Source organism: Nomia melanderi, chromosome 5, assembly GCF_051020985.1.
Source record: "Nomia melanderi isolate GNS246 chromosome 5, iyNomMela1, whole genome shotgun sequence".
Lineage (NCBI taxonomy): Eukaryota > Metazoa > Arthropoda > Insecta > Hymenoptera > Halictidae > Nomia > Nomia melanderi.
Window position 1 is genome coordinate 15,333,612 of NC_135003.1, and position 23,385 is coordinate 15,356,996.

At 49.0% G+C, this 23,385-nt stretch overlaps 1 protein-coding gene across 9 annotated transcripts in view; it reads left to right on the forward strand.

Moving 5' to 3' along the window:
• Window positions 1-23,385, forward strand: part of LOC116432960 (homeotic protein antennapedia-like) — a 161,260-nt gene that overhangs the window by 76,006 nt on the left and 61,869 nt on the right. For 4 of the 9 annotated variants that reach the window (XM_076367604.1, XM_076367608.1, XM_076367606.1 and 1 more), the window contains exon 2: window positions 18,288-18,339. The exons of 4 other annotated variants lie outside the window; for them this stretch is intronic. The gene's annotated coding sequence lies outside the window, so the exon portion shown is untranslated. Of the gene's footprint in view, window positions 1-18,287; window positions 18,340-21,991; window positions 23,221-23,385 lie in introns of those variants that run through there. One more of the 9 variants, XM_076367600.1, reaches the window with a different exon arrangement.

Genomic DNA, 23,385 nt, shown 5'->3' on the forward strand with positions numbered 1-23,385 from the left:
GATTGCGCAGCCCGCGCTGCGTGGCGCTCGAACCTAGCGAGGGATACCCGGCCGCGTGTTTAAAACCGGCAAACCGGTTGAACTTCTCCCCGGTTTCCTGCCGATCTTGTCCGCTGGAAAAATCCACGATTTTCTGCGCTCCTTGAAATTCGATTTCAGCGCGCCGCCTTCGATGGCGATGCGTGTGCACCCTGTGAACGGTGAAGGGGAAGTTTCATCTAACATTTGAAAGATTTTGCAATACTAGAATAGATGATTTTCAAAGAGTCCTATGTTTATTTTAACTCGTTGGAGTTCTATCGACTTCCTAAAGTTAATCTTCAAACTGAATGACATTACTTAGCAAGCTTCTTAACCAAAGGATTTCAACCTTCATAAAATAGAGCCCCCAATGAAGAACTAACTAACTGTCTCTAAGAAAAGGGTGAACAAGCGTTCAAGCAGAATGCTCACTTTTTCCAGAGTTGCCTCTAACAGTTAACGAATTGTTTGCCACGGGCGCGCGCCTTAAACGGCAGATTATGACCTCCGGCTAACTCCGGCAGCTACCTGAGAAAGCAGTCCGCGATCCGCGCGGCGAAACAGTACACTTCAAATCGGCCATCAGCGATGTCGGATAACGATTCACCGGTCGAGCAAGGAAACCCCGCCGAACATTTGCATTACCCCGGGCCTAGGAAACGGTACTCTTTCTTCCTGCGCGCAGACGACCGACAAAAACAAAGGAAATTAGCTTCTCCATCACCTTTCCCGTTTATTACAAACACGGGCCGCGTGTAAGCGGTTCGCTTCTTGCCCGCCGCGATTTGCCCGCGCGTGGAAGCGTCGTGCACGCTAAACACGTTCCGCGAACTGTGGGTGTGTAAACAGGAACAACGTCGAAGACGAAACAGGCGAACGGACTCCCGACGCTCACGGAGATCGGCTCGCGGTTTTTTCTTCGAGGGGATGGTGGCCTAACGCGGCGCGAACCGCTAATTAAGATTATTCGCTCGGGGTTTATCGCTCGGTGGCCGAGCGCGCGCGAGCGTGCTTCTCATTGTAGTTTCGGTGGAGGTTCGTGATGCGTGAGAAAACGGACACGAAACCGGCATCCCGGTTCGTGGCGCGATTAAATCTTCGCCTTTTCTGCGTTACGTGTATCGTTGCGCTCGTAAAAACTGTTATGTGGGCTAATTGGTCGTCGTTGATCGTTCCTTTTCTTTTTATCCCGGTTTCTTCTGCTCTCCACCCGCCCCCCCACCCCCAACCCCAACCCCTCGTCGTTTTATCTCTTTCTCGCTCGTCCCGCTCCCCCGCTGGCTTCTTTCCCTCAACCTTCCCCTCTCTGCATCCCCCGTCGCCGGGTTACGGTTTGTTTTTATTCGCTTCCACGCTCGTGCAATCCTTTTTCGTCGTCACGTCACAATTTCCTCCCCGACCCGGCTTCGCATGAGTTACAGCATCCATGAGGAGTATTACTACCTGTCGAACCCGACTCGTATACTCTACCCCGGCCTATCATTTATCATCTCATTTTATAGTCAACCGATCGGTGCTGCGCACTGCCCGCCGTATAGCCGATAGCGTTTACGCCTGTGCGCGCTCGCCGATCCTTGGGATCGCGTACACACGATCGTCCGATCTGGCTGACAGAAGTTAAAAATCCCGGTTGCTTTTTGTTAGGCATTTTAGCGTCGCTCGGCGAACCTGCCGCGATTTTTCAGTAAATTAATTAACGACCTGTTACTGCGCTGATCCTGCTTCGCTGAATGTTAGTTAGCAGTTGTACCGGGGCTTTTAGCACGTCCAATCAGAAAAACACTGAAATTTATCAGTATTACAGAAACGTAACGTCATCGAGTTACCGAAAACATCCTGATCGTAATGAATCTTTCATTCAAATCACCGTTCAATATTTACATCTCGTTCCAAACTTATAGAAACACCTGAAGAATACCTCGTAATAAATATACATATACCTCGGCAAAACAACAAAGCGAGCCCATCGTTGTTTACCAAAACGTTACCCAAAACAAGCGATGACACCAAACCCACGAAGCGCCTCGAAATAGACATGAACCAAATCTAGCGGTCGCTAAGAAATTGGTCAACGATTTAAACCGTCGTTTCGATGCGGGACAACCGGCGCGATGCGCGTCCTATCGTCTAATCGTTATTCAACGGCTCGCGCCCGCCATTCCGTGCAACTACGTCGAAGGAAAAGGTTGCCGGCTGGGCGCCTTGACGTGAAAACGACGTGCCGTCACGCGCGCGCACACGCACGAACGCTCTATTCGACCCGATCTCTAATAATATACTTTAACACCTCGGACCACCCAAACGACGCTGGCCCGAACGATCCAACCCGACTATCGGCGGACCTGATTGGTATTGCAGGCGACCAGCGAACGGCGCAAACGAACGGCAGGTCGGTCGAACGGTGATTGATAAGCACCGCCACGCGCCGTTCGACGGACAAATACGATCGTCGGGCGGGCGACGGGACCGCCCGCGGACAGCTTTCGCCCCTGCCCGCGCCCCCGCCGATCGCCACGGACCACGGGGAACTTTCGAATCGCGGAAAAAAGCCGGACCGATTAAAGGAGGGAAAAACGTGGCCGGTTACAATGTTGATAACGGCCCCGGACAGCAATTACCGGGACGCGGGAAAAAGATTCGCGTGTGCACGCGCAGAAAAGCCGGCGAGACCGCCCGCCGCGATCCACCGCGCATAATGCACGCGACGAACAAGAAAGGTCGCGCTTTTCGCATTCTGTATCTCGACGGGCATTCTACGCACGGGAGCGTGTTCCATTACTGGAAACCCCGCGATCCTTGATTTATCGCTGTCAGGAGAATTTCAGAAATGCATTCGGACGTCTTTTTGCGGCCACGGGGAGGATTGTTCCGGCGACCGGTACACTTTCCGTTAAATCGATTGGGTTTTCTTGTGTTTTTAGGGCGAGAAGATGTTTGCTAGTTTCTACCTTTTCTTTGATTTCCGGTGTTTCCTTTTGAAAATGATCAGTGTTATGGGAGGACGACGGGAGTGGCGTTTGGTTGTACGGTTGTAACTTTAGAAAGCGGACAGCTTGGAACGGCCGGTCGGCCGGGTGAATTAGCTAACGTAGGTAATAATTAAATGATTATACAGAAATAGCTATCTCGTTGTCTACCTTGAACCTTGTCTTATACTTCTGACGTCAGTGGCTTCGGTGGAGACCGGTAAACGATAGTTGCTCTTCAAAGAGTAGAACGCCTTATCGAAGTTACATCCTAGTTTCCGTATCGCTCTTGAGAAAGTCCGATTTTCTACCGAATTCACGGGGCAATAGTAGATTAGCCGTTGTTACACTTGTCATTGATTACACCGGGGAACGAAAGTTCCGAGCGGCGTTTCGAAAGCGTCGCGGTGAAGTTCGTGAAACTTTGTCATGCGTCGCATCGCCCCCTTTCGTCGAGGCATAACATTAATTAGCATTTCCGTAGGTAAACGTATGCACAATTTGTCCGATATTGGCTGAAAATAACGAAAGCGGTGCTACCGTGGCGGTGCCGAGGCGAACGGTTATTTGCATACATGAATATTGAGACGCCGGTATCGGATTAAGTGACAACTATCTCAGATAACCGTCTAAAAAAACCGGGGCCGTTGGCCGCGGTTCGTTTAGCCGCCGATGCGATTCGGCAACGGAACCGGTTATCGCCGATTATCATGTAAGCTTAATCATTTTTTGCGGTTTTATCGAGATTTCGTCGTGAGCGTGTCCATTATGCAAATGAAACGGTTCCCCGGCCCATTTTATCGGCACGTAACAAAGGGGAGAGCCGCGGTAGCGACGGTTGGACAGCCTGCGACGGTCACGTGGCTCGGCGAGGAATCCCCCGGCGGATTTCCCCCGTTTTCCCGCCAAACGTTCGCCGGCCATCTATCGATGCCGGAAGGAACCGCGACGAAGCGGATGTTCCGGAAAAGCACGAGAGATGGCGTGCAGTGTCATACGGGACCGTAACGCGGTGGCGGACGGGCGTTCCTGTGCTGCCACCTTCTGTGGCCCGCGCGAAATTCAACGCGGTACTGACCTGCGCGTGTCCACCACCATCGCAAACACACAGAGAGGAGCGAACGCCATGCTGCCGGAAGATTTATGGGGCCGTATCATGGCGCGGCATCTAAACGATTATTTGCTGTTAAACGTAAACGGCTTATAAAAACGAGCCTGCATAATAGAGTAAATATAGGCTCGATGCTCTCGGGCCGGGGCAAATTTATAGACCCACTTAAGACGATCTCGTATCGACGCGATGACCGGTAACCCTTAACCCTGACCGGGAACTGATCGTTTCTCAGGCGGCGAGGCTTTGTGCTCGCGAAACGGGCCGCCTGCTAATTGTAAATTCGAAGATATTTGGATTGTACCGTCCTCTTATCGAGTCCTTTTACTTCTGCTATCCATTAGCTGTCGCTTAACGGTCTTTCATTAACGGATCCGATTGGAACTTGGAGACATCTGCTGTACTGGCCGCGAGCTACTTAAATTTCAATTTCAGACGTGTAATAATTTATGTATCGATTTGTCGGAATAAAATATAGTCGAATGCTCGGGAGCCTCCATTAGTTTCTGAATTCTAATTAGAGAATTACCGACCGCGAGGAGGTTAATTAACGGAGATTACACTCGACGCCCGGTGTGATTGTACGGTAGCCGACAACGAGGTTGTTCTTTAAGGTGCAATCCTCCGAATACCAATCGGCCGATCAATTACGCGCCGAAAATTGAGCATTGTCCGACGAGCGGCGTGCGCGCTGAATAATTTACCGCAACATCGATTATTGCCGGTTCGACGTAAGGTCAACAATTGTGAGGCGCGGGGCAAACAGCCAGCCCGATTAAACATTCAAACGTCTCGATCGTCTAGCTCGTATATTAGGCACGTGCTTAGAAACGCGATCGGGCACCTCCTATGAAGAACAATAATTTATTAAACGGATACGTCATCGCCCTGTTGCGATAGTCGCGCGTTTCCCTCATTGAGAGTCAGAGGAGTGAATCGGGGCATTTGAATAACAAACGGTATGCAAATTCATTTGCCCTGCAGTCGTTTAGTCCTCGTACGAATTTATCTCCCGCGGGATCCGAAAATACACTGTGTCCGTTTTCAAACGGAACCGCGGCAGCGCCTCTTTAGGCGTGCACGATAACTTCGACGGTTATTCATCTCCGCCGTACATACTGTGCCCGAAATCTTATTCAATCTTCGTGGAAGCGGTTAATCGAGATTCTATACGGTGGCTGCTTCCAGGCGGAGATATTAAAAACCCCCGATAGCGGGCGCTGCGTTTAACGCGGCATTTTAGCCGTATTAGGGTTGCCCCCAGAAAACTTCATAAATCACCGTTCTCTCAAGATGTAATTATGTGGCGGGCTGATTAACGGGTGTCCGAATATTCAGTGACGGAAACGCGAAGATTTATCGGAAATTCACCGGACTCATTGGTACCGGGGCGTCGGCGTAACAACAATACGGAATAAATTACCATATAAATAGGTTCGCCGTTACAACCGTATTTCCTTGTAGAAGCCGGCCGCTCTACTCTTCGTTAATCCGGCGGGTCTACTCAGAAATACCATCGGCAGGGAAACCTCTTAATGTTCTATTCTTACATCTCGCAGCGACCCGGAGAGAGTCTTGATAGCCTGCCTCCAAGAAGATTTTAATTAAGCCCGCCCTTCCAATGTTTCGTCTGATTGGACGAGCTAATCCCGTTCGTAGGAAATTTAGGGTTTCCCCGCGCCGACGAGAACGACAACCGCTCACGGCCCTCCTCGGCCCGCCCGTTAACATTTTTTCGCGGCCTACTAAGAAAATTATAATGATTTATACGCCGATAAATAAACCCACCCACCCCGCCGGGAAACCTGGCGTCCGGCCCCGTGGCGCGCGTTCTTTCGGATCGCTTGGTATTTTTAACGACCGTGTCGTTTTGCCGCGATTCGTTGCTTTCCGAAACCAATTAATGTACATCGTGGAACCACAGGGCGAAATTTTTCTAACGATCTTTAGGGATCTAGCGTTTCTTAGCATACTAGAGGGTGTATCGTATTTTTAACCCTTCCTAAATTTCAAATATCGTAGACGTAGAGTTTCAAATGATTTCTCAATTGACGGATACATTCTAATTTTGTTTCTTATTTATTTAATATCTTTATTTCTAACGCATCGATATCGTTCAGTAAAGTAATTAATTTTAAGCAATTTCGTCAGTACGTCGCAAGTGTTTCTAATCGAAGTGTACACACTGGAGCTGTGGGATTTCAGAGTTTTTTACAACCCTGCCAGGAAATTTCTTCATTTGGAGGGAGCACCTGAAACAGCTTCATAAAGTATAGGACTACGTTTTTCACCCTAAAACATCCCTCGAGGAGGCAGCTCGTTTCCTGATGAATTTTCCAGAAGCCCCGTCGGCATTTTTGTCCATCAACATGGAAGAGCATTTGGGCCTGCCGGTGGGTGGAAAAGTTGTCGGCCCAGGGGCGGGGGTGAAAAGGGAAAGCAGCACGTCAGGGGATGACATCTAAATCTCCCTTTTCGTTTCACGCTGACTGCCCGCCCTTTCGCTGGCTACGCTCGCCAACGGTCCTCCCCTTCCCCCTGCTCCCTGTCTTCGGAGGGGTGGGTTCTTTCGGTACACTCCGCGGCAAAACCTCTGACCTCAGCCCCTGGCACTGCGACGGATTAATCGAGAAAGTGTTCTACAATATATGCACCACCCAATCATTAGATTGAAGGAATATATTACTAAAGACAAACATCGAATTGGTTAGAAATGAATTACAAGAAGACACAATAGTGAAAGCATCCGACTCGTCTCTAATCGTACAAATAATTCTGTATTCACTCGAACAGCTTGACATATTTTCCACATTAGAACGTCAGAGAACATCTAATTTCCATCCGCATAAATGTATTCGCGTAAACGGCGAACGATCGCTGGCAATAAAACGCAAGAATACTCGGTCGTAAACTGTCATAAACTGGCAGTTAAGTGACTTTCGCAATAAACGCGAGAATGAGACGTTCGCTCGCAGTTTCCAGTCGTGGACCGCCGCTGGACCAAAGTCGCAGTCCGGTCTGGCGAGCCGTCGAGCCAGCGAAAGTAAAATTCTTGGTAGTTTCCACGAGGGACGCGGTAACGAGCGCGCCGCAGAGCAAACAAGGGCAAGGGATTCGGATGGAGAGCGCGCGGCGCTCATTGTTGTAGGTATTCCGGCGAGTTCCAGGGCTTCGGTACAGTTTCACGCAACCGGGTCTTTTATATTTTTATGGCGGTGAAAGTCGCCGGGCTCGATGGGGTCGCGACCGTGAAGACATTTCACGTCCCTAAGTTTCGCCCGGTGCCGGAAAAACGGGGACAATGCTGCCGGCGAGTTTCACTTTTGCCCCACCAAACGGGCCCCAGGAAAAACCTCTGAAAGAACAGCTCCGTGGAGAAAACTAAAGGATCTAACGGTGCATCCAGGATCAGTTCCTCCGGATCTGCCGGTGAGATCTTTCGGCTGGAAAGCTCAAGGACGACGCTGGGTCGTTATACTCGTAGCACTTAGCGTCGCGATTTGTATAGAGGTTATAGAGGTTCGAACGTTAGAAAAAGGAAATGTAGCGTGTGGATGTCTGAAACGAAGTTCATTGCGTTGAAGAATTTCGAGATACAAATGGATATAGTATTTTTATCGGTCACGTGATAGGTGTGGTTAATTTTTGTGCTTCATCGAATGTACAAGATGGCGGATTTATGGAAGAAGTTAGGAGGTTCGGTATAAAATTTGAAATGAAGATCGAGTGTTTTAACGTTGACGGAGGGTATACTGTAAATGGAGATTGTACAGAGGGAATAATAGTGTCAACGATAGTGCAACTGTCAAGGATACGTTTCGTTCTGACGGCAACACGCAACATCGATCGTGTACCGCTCCGCAGCCCCGCTTTTCAAGTAGAATCGAAAGCGAGAAGGTGAAGAATTGCCGGAGATACTTTCGCCGACGTTGTTCATAAATTTCGGACCACACATAGTGATCCCCCGCTTGCCGAGTTTACCGTAAACAGATCGTCTTGAATTTCCCGGTTATCCCGGGACGCGGTTGCCTTTTGACATCGTCGTTCTGATCTCGTCAGCTCGTGTTTGTCGACTTGATAAACAACTTCTTGAATTCTGCTAAGAATTTTGAAATAAATTGTTTAAACTATTACATGTCACAAAGTTGAAATTCTGTTTCTTTCACTGTTGTTTTACGGTAAACCTAAGCTCCATTTTCTGCAAACTCTAACGTCGTTTCCGAAAAATAGATAAAACCAACATAGTCGATTCCTAATTCATAGAACAATAAACCCCGCTTTTTCAAACTTATCTTTGCTTATCAGTACTTAAAATCCCTCTGGCGATACTTAGAATGTTTAGAAAAAAAGTTAACAACTATCAAAACACATCTCTTAATATTAATCTAGACTAATAGATTAAAATCTGGACGTTTGTCCAAATCAATAGATTAATCTCTTTATATTAATCTAGATTAATAGATTAATCCCTTCATATTTATCTAGATTAACCCTTTTCTGAAACTACCCTAAAATTATTCGATCTTCCACACATCCAAATTTTCTACTCTGAAGTAACATAAAAGATTGAAGAAATGTTATATTTCTCATTTTCGCTAGGAATACTATAAAAATTAGTTGCAGTCGCTGATAGATTACAAAACAACCTGGGGGTTAAAATTCCCGATGCCTCCATCGATAGGTCGAGCGCGCGGCGCGCAAACGATGGCCGAGGGTTGAAAAAGGCGACAGCGCCGCGGGGGTAAATTCGCAAAACACGCGGCCCGCGGGTTTCCACGTAACGCGCCGCCCATTCTACGAAATCGTGCACGTGTGCAACGCCGGATTCAGCTGCCTCGTTCGGTTCACGAATGAATTATCGCCCGTTCGGGGTTGGGCTCTTTCATTTCCAGTCCACGCGGTAGCTCCGTCCTTTCCTCCCTTCTTCGCCGTCCCTCTCTTTCCCCCGTATCGGCCTAGCCTGCCGTCAGCAACGCTTTTTCCCATCCCTCCGTTGATTCCGCCTCGCTCTCCACGGCCGTTCTCTCCCCCTTTTCTTTTTCCATTTCCAGCGGAAAGATACCGTGTCCCCCTCCTCTCCTCTCCTCTTCTCTCCTCTTTCCATGCGGATTATTTTTATAGAGTCACGCGTGTTCGCTAAACATTGAGCCGGGTTAGAATTGATCCCTCGATTTTCCGCCACCGCGATGTGTGTTCTTCGGTTTAGAGTTGGCACTACTTTATTCCGGCGATAAATTCATGATAGAATTGTGGAAACAATGTCTTCGAGGATTTTATCCAGATGGTTGAATAGGTGAAACGGTGAAATATCTCCTTGATACGTTCTGTTTACATGTGTACGGATCGAACGATTTTTCTTTTAGATTATGGTTTCTTCGGCGGCATTCGACTGCACGCTTTTTAGCTTAGCACCCTCCATCGCGTCGGTTTCGTAGTTAAACGAGTAAGCTGGACAGGGGTGAGGAAATTTGATTTTATTCATGGCCACTGCATCACGGGCTGCTCTGCTATTCAATTAGGAATCCCTTTGAAACCAGTTCAACAGTCAATTATTCGAGGAAAGGTGGCGAGACGAGTTCAATATGGACGCTTCGATATGAACGCGCGGAATAATCTGCCGCGTTGAGTTATGCGTTTCGGGAACCAGGTGGCTGAGGGCAAGAATGAGATGCGGGGTTCTTAAGTAACTCGGCTCACGGCGAACGTTGGGCAAAAATCCGGTCGCAGTCAGTTAAAGTCCAGTTAAAGTCAGTTGGACTCCCTTAAGTACATTTTACTTGACCAGACGTTGCCAGACATCTTGGAACTGTAATTGGAAAGTGTTTACTTGTGCAAAACCCATGATCCATCATCTACATCTAGATCCCATACATTCATCTTTCAATGAAAATATTCAACTTCAATATTTTTAAAAACTCCATTAATCTTCGCGTTAATATTACTTCACCGCTCAAAATAATTAGATCACTATCACAAATACTTATCAGTCTATCACAAAAGTCGAAACACATTACAAGAACAATCGAGTTAAAGTCAATCATACAGGAATTAAATTCAAAAAGCATATTCAAAGATTCTACTTTACTTCTTATCGCTTTAGAAATCTATTCTGTTAACCAGTTAAGTGTGTTTTTCAACGATGGATTATTTATTTTTCGAGACAAACATGTAATTCTTCTTTGTTTCGCTTTAGTTTTTCGTTAGGATACAATTTAAGTGCATTTGGCTTGCATTTAACGAGTATACACTTCATTATTTCACTTTATTGCGCGCAAGGAGAGATTTTTCAAACTAAATTCCAAAAAATTGCAACTTCAACTGGTTAAAGTAGTACGGTAACGTGCACACAGAACTAGACGAATCGTCGTCGAATGTTTTGCAAATCGCGTTCCCCAGTTTTGACGAATTTGTTTACGAGATGATAATTTCCAAGTTTGAGAGACGGTGTCTGGAAGTTTCGTGCGGATGCTCGTTCGCCAGTGGGAAGGGGGGAGCCGGGACTGAACCTCTTTCGAGAGGGCAAGCACCCGTCACAACAGCTGCTCTCCTCTCAGAGTTGCGCGTTTCCAAACTCTCCTTCGAACTCCGCGCTCACCTTAATAAAATCGATATTAACTCCGTCTTCTTTTTTCCTCGGAGCTTCGTTCGCTTCCACGGGTAACAGGACCAAGTATTCCACCCCCTGTTTCTTCTTATTATCGAACTTCCGAGCAGCCTGTTCGTATTTTACGCGTCGAGGGCCGTTCGAATTACTGTCTCACAACCGGATGATTTTCCCGTTCCGTTCGGAGCGCGGCGCGAGTTACCGGAGTTCTTGGTACGTTACTGGCAGAGACGGTTTCCCCTTCTGGGCAGGGTCAGAAATGCGTGGAAGGAATCAAAGGGAGAAACGCAATCAATCGAGTGTTTTCCTTCTGAACAATGGCTGGCAAACGGGACGGCCGGAGGGACGGGGGCGACGAAGGTAAATTGAAATTCCGTGACACGGAAGGAACTTTGATTGGAAGAGGGACAGGACCCGGTAAAATGGCGGAGTGATTGCTTTCTGTCTCCCGTCGCCGTGCCTCGTGTATACGGCAGAAAATTAAATAAAACACGTACAGCGCTCGAAGGTTTTATAAGAAACACAGAAAATCATCGGAAGAAAATTTCGAAACACTGTCATTCTACAAGATTACCCTAAAAATCGAAACTATCGACTATACAACCCAAACATTATAAACATTCCGTAACGATTAAAGAACGACAAGTTTCAAACATTCTCCAATACTGCAACAGATTCATCCGTCATTCAAAAATTCATCGTCAAAGAGAATCCACAATTAAACAAAAGAGAGGAGAAAAAGGGCGAAAGGAATTGTCGATCGGAGTAACTAGCGCGACACCCGGGTCGCGAAAGGGGGATGAGGTTGAAGTTTAATCGAGTGGGAGAGGAAGAATAATGGCGGCAAGGAGCGAGGACGCCATCAATTGAATGTTTTCGTTTTGAAGCGTGCGCCGGGTCCGATCGCGGCGTACGAAGAGGAGAAGGAGGAACGAGGAAGAGGGAAAAGAGTGCGCGGAACGGAGAGCCTCGCTGCGAAGAGGGTAAATTGGAATTCCGCGACGCGAAGAGTGCCTCGGTTAGCTGCACGGGCCAAACAGGGGGTCAGTGGGGTGAAGACGAGAGCAGGAAACCGGGGAAAGCGGGAAAGCGTAGAGGGAGAGAGCAACGGAACGAGAGCGAGCGAGCGAGAGAGAGAAAGAGAGGCGAGCGGAGAGAGCACCGACACCCAAGGAATATTTACTGCCATCTTCTCTACCACTTACCCACAGATTCCCTGCCCGAAGTTGTAAACACCTCTTAACTATATAGAGATAGTATCTCGGTTTCCCTCCTCGTGTATCCTAAGCAGTTACGCGGCCGTTATAACTAAAGGATTATTAATTAGATCGGCCCGCGATTACGACGCGATCTCCCTTCCTCTTCTTCACACTTTATCCCCTCGGATTTTCCTCCTCGCCGATTCTTTTCCAGACTGTTACGCGCGGTAGCGGCGATGTTCCGTTTTGCACCTCTTCCTCTGTCTATCGTCGGCGGGCGCGTATCCCGAGCGGCGCGATCGTTCCCTGTCGCGCTCGTTCCGCTGCCGAGAGGTTTAATTGATTCGAACTGCCGCGACTATCGGGTTATTAATTGCGCTGTTAATCGGGGACGACGGTAATTAAGCTGTCGACGATTCAGTTTTATGATGCACCGCACTCTGTCCGCTATACTTCTGTCCTTTGTGCTCCGGCGCGGCGAGCCGCTCACCGGAACACCCTCCGCGGAACGTTGGACTCGCTTCCGGGGAGCATGGAGTTCCGCCGATGGACAGAGGTTTCTTCGGTGCTCTCTCGCGCGCTCGGGATCCTGAGATTGGATTTGAGAGAAGAACAATGTAACGCTGCGACGTGTGCTTTTTTTGTATTATTATCGTAACACCCTTTGGAATTGAAGTAATTCGATCGGTGCAATGTCGGATTTTGCGAAGAGGAATCATTCGATACTCTAAAAGGCAATTACGATATACTTGTATTTTCAAAAATTCTGAAATTTTGTAAATCAGAGCTACACTGTTCTTTCATTCACAGTATTATCATGGAATGTTTCGCGTATATTATCAGCAGTCTTCGCAGCGTTATTTCTAAACTTGAATTCACGTAAGGAAATCACACGAATGTTGCTAGTGTCCATATTTTTGAAAAACCAATCAAGAAATAGATATGCACAACATAGACAAACTCTGTTCGAAAACGTTACTCACATAAGTGTACATGGCAAACCGTCTACATTGAAGTCTACATGAGAATTGGAAATTAACGCACGATTTAATCATTCACTGATCGACGTTGCTGTCCGCGCAACGAGTATCCCCGAATACTTCGATGTTCACGTCATCGATCACTCCGAGCACGTCGTAAATTAATCCCGAAAAACACATGCGGCCCGTCGGCTCGCAGGCGGACAGATGTCCCGCGGAATGTTCTCCGCGGCCGGGCCACTTATTGCTACTCGTAACGCGACCGATAAGACGGAACGGAATCGTCTAGATCGCGCATTAACGAGCCGGAACGGCGTCCGAGCGATTCGCGGCGAGCGCCGGGACGCGGTGGCGCGACAAGATGGACGTCAGATTCCCGGCGTCGCTTAGCGAAAATGTTCGGAATTTGATGGAAATAGAGTGGAGGCTCCTCTATTCCGAAACAATGGGAAGATTGATGCGTCCCGATGAAAGAATAAATACTGGATCCGAGAGAGCTGCACGGTGGTATTTAAATATTCACGGTTCACAGATTTCTTTGGAATTTCACCGATTTCCATTGATTCTGTAATTCGAACTGCGTACGGCATTCACCCCGTTCGACGCGGAATGTTTGGAGTACACGGAAAAACAATATACCGTGTTCGGAACGCTTGATTTTTTTATTCGTGCGAACTTGTTCGCGTCGGCGATTTGCATATCGAATAGCGCAGTAGCTTTGTATCCGTTCACGAATCGCCCGTCGATCGCGGACACGCTTTTTCCATCGAGCGGTTCACCTGAACAAACCAGTCGCCTATTTGTCAATGACTGAATCAATATTTGATTCGCAGCTCGAACGCTTCGGCAAAGAAATTTCGCATGCGACGACCTTGCGGTTAGGTAGCTCACTTCTGGTCGGCTGAATTTATTATTGAACTTTTATTTCGTCGATTATTCGGAAATTACTCCTCGCGAAATGATAGACTGCGAAAATATCTTTATCTCCGAGCACTGAATTAACTGAAACAAATAAACGCATCCGATGCGTTCGCGTAAAATAATTTACCAGTCGTTCTGTCCGTCTAATCGCGAAATCGAAACGCCGGTCGAAGCTTTCACGACTTAAAGCCCGGCGAAAGCTAGACGTAGCTTCGGTCTCACGATCGGAGACCTAACTCGATCGTCATGGCGACGTCAACACGGAAATCCGCGGCTTCTATTTTATTCAAGGAGAGAGTCAAAGCGAAGAACGTTGTTCGGCTACGTGTGCTGAAAGCGGAAACGCCGAGGATTCGGGACGAAGATCCGCGAAGACGCTCCCGCAGATGCTCGACGCCTGCGGAGTATTTTATTGCTCGCTCGCGTTCCTCCCGCTCGCGTGAAAAATGTCGGTGAACGGATTACACGCGATTAACGCCCGTTCACCGAGTTCCTCGAAAAATATACACTCTTCCGCGTCTCGCGTAAATAACGTCCCACGAAATATTCACCAGACATCCCTTAACAAAACCCCACCCCCGCAGCGACGAAACCTCAATTCCAATTCGTCTCTTTCAACGCCTATTACAGTATCACCGCCTCAAACTCAATTCAACCACGAGTACCAATTACTCCCTCATCAAAACGCAACACCATGTTCCTTTCCCAACGCTCAATTCTCAACATAAACATTCTCCATTCAAATTCCTTATCCCCGACAACCGACCAAGAACGCAATCTGACCTACACTTCCGATTCGAGCAACACGTTAACCCTACAGACCCTCCTAGAACCTACCGCCTCGAAGTGAAGAAAGTAAAAAAGTTCGCGTTGCTATCGCGAGGCCAAGAAATCGAAGCCCTGAAACAACGGGCGAAGCCGATGCGCCCTCGCAGCCCGCGTTGGAGAGACGGCGTAGGAGACGCGGCGGAGATGTAGAACGAGAGAGACAAATAGAAGGAGACGGTGAAACCCACTAAATCAATACTCTGCCATCGCTCCAACTCCGGGCTGATCCCCTCGCGCCCCCTTAGCCGCCGTTTTCCTCGCGCCCTCCGCTCCCTCGGCGTCCTCCTTCGGCGTCCTTCTCCGGCTCCACGTTCGTGCGGCGTGCCACCCTTCGTTCCACCCCCGTCACGCTCTCCTGGCGGAACTTCTCTCCCGCCCTTGCCCCCTCCGTCCGTCCCGCTCGCTCATTCAGCCCGGCTACTCCCGCAGAGAGTTCGCCTCTGTCGGGGGCTGGATATTCCCCTTTCGCGTCCGAGAACTGCTCGCGAGACGTCGACGATCACCGGGAAACAGCCGCGGCTGTATCTCCCTTTTCTCCGTCCGTCCGCCCGTCCCTTCCCGGTTCTTGTTGCTTCCGAGCAATCGCGATCCTTTCGTCCTGCTCCCTGGCTGGCCGCGCTCTTCCGGCTGCCAGGCTACTCGAACCCGACAGACCGTGTCCGACCAGGTTCTTCGCGGTGGGTTCGATCCTGCGATCCAAGACGGTCTCTCTCGAGACTGGCAACACGCTCTTCGGACTCGCTGGGAGCTTTGATCTTACTCCGGTGATGCCCTGTCTCTTGATCGTCACGCGTTTAGACCTGTTTGCGTTTCGACTGTTGCGAGGATCTCATTGGAGATGTTCCGTGGATTTCGTTGTTGCGGTGTTTTCATGGTAACCGTGTTGGTTTCGTTAGCGGTGACTTCAGATGGGGTCAAGATAGGCGACGGAAATATTGATCGCCGGCGATGTCCCTTGTTCTGCATGGAAATCGTCGCGAGTTGTCTGCTTTGATGGTTCAATTGATAGTGATTGAACGTGATGCTTCTTGCGATCTGTTAGTTCTCTAGAACTGTATTAAACGATGAAATATATCAATACAATTACACGATTACCTGAATCCTCTAATTTTCTAAGTCCTTGATACCCTGGAATTATGTTTGAATCAAGGGAACTGAAGAATATTGCAAAGAAAGCGATCCGAAAGTCGAGTTATCCGAAAGAATTCCATTGTTATCGCATCCTGCGCGACTGGTTGTACCGTAATGAATAAAAGAAGCGATCGAAAACGTATCGAGAGGCTCAAAGAGCCGGTCCACGCGGATATCACGCGGCTCATCAACGAACTGGGTCACGTAGCCGTGGTGGCGCACGCTCACGCAGCCGGCGACCATTTGCGGGGCCTGCTGCCGAGCGTACACACATCGACGATCGTGAGATACGAGCAGCCTCCGAAGAAGTAGGAGGAAGAGGTCACTGATTGCCGGAGGGGCCCGGTTCGGTACGGGCGTCCGCGCTAAGCTCGCCTCTCTCGTCCTAGCCACGCTAACCCGACGAATAAAACGGTCAGCTGCCGTTTTGACGGTCACCTACCGACGCCATTTGCCCCGCGATAATCTCCCTTTCTGTTCGGCTACGTCGGCGCCGTTCGTGACTCTGCACGCGCGGCCTGGACAAATTGATTCGTCTGTTTTTTGCGCGCCGAGTGGGCTGGATCTCTTCGCGGATCCTGCTAACCGGAGTTCCGCGTTAAATTAAGCAGCGGCTGACAACGTTATTAGTGGCCTGCGAGTCTCGTTCGCCGCCGTAAAGCGTTCAAAATTCATTTAGAAACGGAAACCGCGAAGGTGCTCTCTCCATTGAGAATCTCAAACATTTCCAGATGAAACGCTTCGGATCCTCCAGCTCCGGTTATAAATATCAATTTCGCTACGTACCCAGGCTAGACAACAGATACGCGGATATAAATGTTCCGCGACCCGAACCATAGATCACCGGTACCGACCATTTCACTACGATTGTACATGCGCGTTTACTCCTTAACCGACGAAATGTCACTCCCCTCCTCTAATTAACTGTTGCGTTTCAAAGGGAAGGCGCTTGATACGCATAATAAATAAAGGTTCCTCCGGTGGCGTATTAAACGGTGGTAGCGCTATTTCCGGCGTGCGGGCGACGCGTCTGCGGCCGGCCGGCCGGCCGGCACGGGGTGGCGGCGCGCCTGGATTTAAACGGGGTGGCCGGGAAGCGCTAAATTTTCGGCCGGGAACGGTGCGGATCGCGAGAAATTAACGGGACGCCGAGGCACAGGAGCGTGGCGTGCGTTCGGGCATCCGCGGAATCGTAACGCCCGCTGGCAACGGAAGTCAGCGGCTGGAAAAGGAGAGCGGCGGAGACCGGCGAAGGCGTCGGGCACCGGCCGTGAAACAAAGCAGAAGCCCGGTGCCCGTGTAATTGGACTCGCTGGGATGCTCGATGCTCCCTTCGAGAACCTCGCCGGACCTACCAGCATCCATTCCTTTTTACTTGCTAATCCGGAGTTTTAATCGGTCTCGCCCTACGACCCTGACACCCTCCGCTCGTCGCGCTGCCCGCTTTCTTGGGAGATTTATACGGCGCTGCGAACTCGTCGTGTACTCGATGAATATTGAAGTTGCAGGCAGTTGATGGATTTGTTGGTCTAGGAGACTTGTTGTTTAACACTAGGTTTACGGGCATTTATTGATATTCATTTAGATTTTGGAAATTGTAGATGTAGGAATAGACAATCAGGATTCACATTCGTGTAATTGGATCAACGAAAACCGATTGAAACATTTACCAAATGTTTCTAAAATTCAATCTGCGTCAAATTGACGCGTAAACCTAGTGTTAAGTGGAGAGTTACTGTGATTCCGAGTCGCAGCTTTTTATTTTTGTGTTCATGGTTACTTGGAAATACATGTAGCGAATCATGTGATATTTATGCCTTGTCGACGTTCTATGTTTATTTCAATTTTCAGAATGAGGAGCAATGTAATTGTTTCGTGATTATCTCTGCCATTTGCAATGAGTAATACGCGTTGATCTTCATATAAAGAATCAAATTGATAAGTTTAATAAGTTGTTAACTCCGATAACTCTAATAAGTTGAAGAAAGGAACTGCTCCTCATGAAACGACTAAAGATTTCCCACTGATAGCAACTTCTTCAACTTGGTTAACTGAAATCAACATGTATCGGTCATCTGCAATTACAGCAGGATGGCGATGGTCACTTCCAATCAATGCTAAGTTCCCTCGTGAATTGTTTAATTAGGTCATCCCTCGTAGCAGGGCCACCCTAAGGCGTAATTACTTGAATTTCTCAGTCGAGCAGGAAAAACGCTTTCGCGTGGATCGACGGGCCCACCGTTTCACGGATCGTTGCGAATAAATAAGGGTTTGGTTCTCCAAACAAGCAATTAGAGCCGCGGTAACGTGACGTAACAACGCGCCGGTACCGGACGCGGAATCTCGCCGGGCGGAGATGCAGCGGGATTAATATTCATAACGTAACGCACTCTTTAGTGGAACGCGCGCGCGTTCCGCGTTCGCTCTCCGGCTTATCCGCGATATCTTCGTAGACCGCAATTAATTTCCTCGCTGCGAGGCGCGACCGGGCCGTGTTAATTAATCAAGTTCTTCTAACTGTTGCAGGTAAGAGCGCTTTGATGTTTCTCCTACGCCAGCGCCGTTGATAGTCATGCCGGTAAGTGTTGATTCTGGGCGCGACTGCGTCTTGTAAACCGTAACTGGGAACGCCTTCGATTATATAGTTTACGATCCAATTCGGCGCTGGCGATTCGTCGTCGGGAGCAATCTCGAGCTGCTGCAAATAATCGCAATGTTGCGAGAATTTATTACTCTCGTCTCGGGAACATTGCTGCACGTGTTCTACAGCTAATCGTTATTTATAGCGTCAATAAAAGCTAGAAAAACGAATCTAATAATCGCAACAAAGGTTCCGATGTAAGATTTAAGCGTCTACGTAGGTCTGCGTAGAATTTTTGATAACTGAACATTTTAATAGTCTAGAGATTTAAATAAGTCTAAATGTAATCTTCGATAACTAAGCATCTGATCCAAATACATCTAAATATAATCTCTAACAACCAAAGCTCCAAATACATCTAAATCTAATCTCAACCTTCTCCAACTACTAATCATCACCATTCATAAAACCATAAAACCTCTCAAACCTTAACCCTTGCACCCGAAAGTTTATCACTAGAAATATTCAATATTCTTCGATGAAATACAGACGATGTTCTTTGAAACTAATTAACAAGGAAACATATAAATTAAGAAGGAAAGTTATTTTATTTCAATATTCCATATATCGATGCATCACACAAAGCTTAATAGTATATATAAGACTTTATAATTTTGCAAATGAAATCAAGTGGTGACTGAGAGTCATCACCCAAATCGAACGGAAGAATATACCGTCGTCTCCGTTTCCCCCGGTTTTCCTCCGAAAATAAATCAAAAGCACGATCCGTGTCATCAAAACTCGTCGCAGGTGAATTGAGGCTCTCTGGATCGACACGCGCGCACGTCCGCGGGCGTGTTTGCCTATTTATACCACTTCCTGCCTAGCCGGGCGTTAGAGATAGATATATCAGGCTCTATTCGCGGCGAGGGCTCCGCCGCGACCGTATGAAAGTATTCGTCCGCCTCTATCCCGGGTTCGCGAGCCGATGTTGCCGGTCGCTCGGCGGCTTCGCTTGCAGCCCGTTGAAAGATTGACGGCCGGATCCGTCGGCGGGCGGCGCGCGAACGGGGCCCGGGATTTTCTGCAATTTTCCGGCCGCGGCCCTCCGGCTCGTAGGCCGCGCACGTCTCGCCGAGGTTCGAGAGCTTCGCATTCAATTCGATTCGCGTACGCGTACGTTTCCACGCCGCCCGCTCGGATCGCGGCCACGTGGCGCTCGATCGAGTACGTCCTCGCTTCTTCGCGCCATTTTGTACTTCTATACTTTGCACGCTGTGCCGCGTGATTGCGGGATTCTTAGTCTCTCGATTAATTGCTGGTCTTAACCGTTCGCGATTCTGTGGGCGTGACTCGACGTTTGTTTTATTCACTGGCGTGTTTCTTTGTGGAGATATTTTTAACCCTTTGAACTCTGTAGGCTCCAATATTGTACCAGTTATAGTAGTAGATATTTGAATGAATCTTAAAGAAATTACCCTAAAATTATTCCAATTTCCGCACATCCAAATTTTGTGTTAAGAAGGAAAATAAAAGATCGAAGAAATGTTATAGCGTTTGTAATTTTCGATAGGAGTACTATAAAAATTAGTTGCAGTTGCTGATAGGTTATGAAACAACCTGGAGTGCTAAGGGTTAAGGTAGATTATATTGTTATGTTATTTTCGATATTATTAGCGAGAAGAATCGTTTACATTGCACTCTGTGAAGTATCTATTTTCGAAAATGCGTTTCAAATAAAATGTAATGGTGCAGAGTTATCGAGGAAAAAATGAAAAAGAAATTTGGAGTGCAAAGAATTGACGTAATATTTTAGATGTGTAACACAAGTCCGAAGTAAAATTATAAAATCGAATTCCTTATTCTTCTTCGTAAATTACAAGTTTTCGTTTGACTGAGCTGAAATTTTGCTGGTGTACATTGTGTTAAGACTTCGATGGGTTCGATGTATGTTAGAAATCCTGGTTATGCGACTGTTTGGTTGTTTAGGTTGTTTAGTGTACTTCGTATATTTTACGTTCTTCTATGTTTGAGATTTTTGATGATTTGCTGGCGATAGAAGGTAATTGATCGTTAGGAGGATTTCGTAAGGTGAAGAAGATGAGAGAATCAGGGTTGAAAGTGACAGTGACTTTGTAATCTGAGGGATTCTAGGGAACATGGGGAATTTTCTATAGTACGGTAATGGTTTGTCGTTGAATATTTCGATAGCGATGTCATTGCTCAATACACCGCGATTAACGAGGATGCAATGAAGGACAGGGCTGAGTGCAGGTATGCCCGTAGTATCGGCGACGAATTGAAACGAATCAATCGATTAACCGTCGCACTCGTTGTGAAAAATTGTACACTTCATCTGCTAATATAATTGCTTCTTTTCGAATCAGAATGTTACACATTGTAATTTCCCTCTTAAATTGATAATCTGGCTTTCAAACACTTTCCAAATGAAGAATATTATCAAGATCGATCATACTACGATATTATTACCACCAAGAACAATGCTATATAAAATTTTAACATTAGACTATCCCATGCAGGAAGTCTTGCTAAATTTGGAGCTCCCAAATTCCATGCTCAACAAAGCTCTCGCTCCATCTCGAACGCAACAAACTTTTCAACAGAAAAAAAGGATAATCTATCAACCGACAAATCTTAAAAAATGTCAGGACCCCATAAAAAAGTCTCCAATCAGCATCGTTCCCAAAGCGCCAGTTCCTTGGTCCAGCCAATTTATTTCCGTTTCGCGTCCAATACGGGTCGCGAGCGATCCAATACGGGCAATCAAACGCGCGCGCCACCCTTTGTTGACGCAGAAAGAAGCAGCGTGACAGCGCTGCTCCGGCAACCCTCCGATCCCGCACGTAGCCGGCAACTCGGTGTCCGAGATGCGAGGGAGAGAAAACAGAAGCCTCGGGTTAGGGCGAAAGAGCGAAACGACCGCGGCAACAAGAGGGAGCAAGCCGGAGACCGACGGCAGGAGAGAAGCGTATCGCCTCGAAACGCGCGGGCGCGGATGCCAGACAGAGACGAGCGATCACGGTATCAAACGGAGAGCAAAGCCGAGGAAGAGGGAGAGAATCGAAGCAGTAACACGCACGAGGAATAAAGAGAGGTAGCAGAGTAGCAGAGTATCCAAACAGTAATACGCAGTAACAAAGAGAGGTTGCAATGTAGACTACCAGAGAGAGAGAGGGAGAGAGAATTGAAGCAATAACACGAAAGAAGAACAAGAGAGACAGCAAAATGGAGTAACAGAGAAGACCAAAGCAGTAACACGCGAAGAGGAACAAAGAGAGCCAGCGCAGCCGAGTGAAACAGAGAACCGAAGCAGCAGCACACGCGAAGAGCAACAAAGACATAAAGCACAGAACAGTACGAGCGAGGGAGAGACAGAACGAAAGCAGTAATACGCAACCACCATCGTGCCGGATCACGGGGGCGTAAAGAGAGGAGAGACGCTAGAAGGAGGCAAGGAGGGCGCGGGTGTACCCAGCTTGCGCGGCGCGGAGGGAAAGAGGGGAAGAGGAGGCGGCGAGGCAGAGAGGGTGGGAAACTCCAACGCATGTGCACAGGGCGCCTCGCGTCGCGGCGCTCTGGTCCCGCCGGTCGGAGGCTGCGAAACCGAGGCGGCCGTAGAATTCGCGGATCAGAGTGGTCGCATCTCTCGCTTCAGATCCAGCACCGGTCTCTCGCGGCAAGACAGTCCGACCCCGCGGATTTTCCATGAAAATCGAGCGGCTCGCGGGAACCGTACCGACCCTGGCCCACGGTGCCCACCTCCGACCGTCGCGTCCCGATCGTCGTCGACAGGATGCTGCCGCCGCGCTCGGCCGCGCGTCGTCGGTGACGAAGCACACCGGTGCGCCAGGTACCAACCGATCCTCTCGTCACGAGCGCGCGACTGTGCACGTGCGAAGACATGACGACCGGCTGAACGAGAAGCATCACCGAACCCCGCTATCCAGCGAGCCGATCGCGTTAGCCGGCTCCAGTTAACAGAGACGATCGCCGGAGAGGATCCGTGTGATCCGCGAGTCCCAGCGAGGAAGACTATCGCTCGCTCGCTCGCTCGCCGCGTGGCCTTGACGCGAAGAGAGAGGATCGACGACGTTGCAGCAGGGTGTGCGAAGGCAGGCCAGATTAGACCCAGATCGCAGCTAGACCCGGATCGCCTCAGACAATCGTGCACTGCCCGCGCGACGGGCTGATGACCCGCTAAGCAAATCGCTCGCTTATTTTTTATTGTTCTTCATCTGCAGATCAACATAGCCGCGGCTGGTAATTAGACGTGCTCAGTGAACTGTTCGTCGGGATTCGATTCTCTTTGCTCGATCGGCGGGTAGCAGTGATCGGTGGCTGCTCTAGTGCGGACGCGGACACACGGAGGAGCTGTGAACGCACGGCTGGCGGAGGGCCCGCGCGCGGTTTCTTGTGCCGAACCTCGTCGAGATCGAGTGAGAAGTAGGGTGATGGTGATTGGACTCGGATGCCCGCGCCGTCTTCTACTGCAGAGTGAGCTACCGCGAAGGACACATGTTCCGCGGAGGGTGCTGCCGGCCCGTTTCCGTTCCACGGGGTGTCTCGCTGGGCCGGTGACTGTCCGCGGTGACTGTCTCGAGCGGTCCGCGCGGACCACGGGCCTGGTCGAGGAGGAGCCGGTGGCGCGTGGTGGGAAGAACCAGCCACGACGGGGCCCGGCGCCGGGGCACGGACAAGGCCCCCGGTGCAGGGAAGAAGACAGGCGGAGGGGGAACCCGTGGCCGGCGTAGCAGCAACGGCCCTGAAACTACCGGGGCACCTAGCTACCCCCTTGCGCAGGGGGGAAACCAGGAGGAGACCTCGCCGACGACGGCGACGGAAAAAGAAGCGACGGAGGTGAGAGCCGTTGCTTTTCCGAAACCCTATTGGAAACCGTTTTTTCCCCGTTTCTCGCGCGCCCGCGGGGAACCCTTTGTTCTTTTTACCCTTTCTTTGCTAGGATTCGGTGTTCTGTCTGTCGCCTGGACGTCGTTGCATGTTTCACAGAAGTGACGTTGTTTC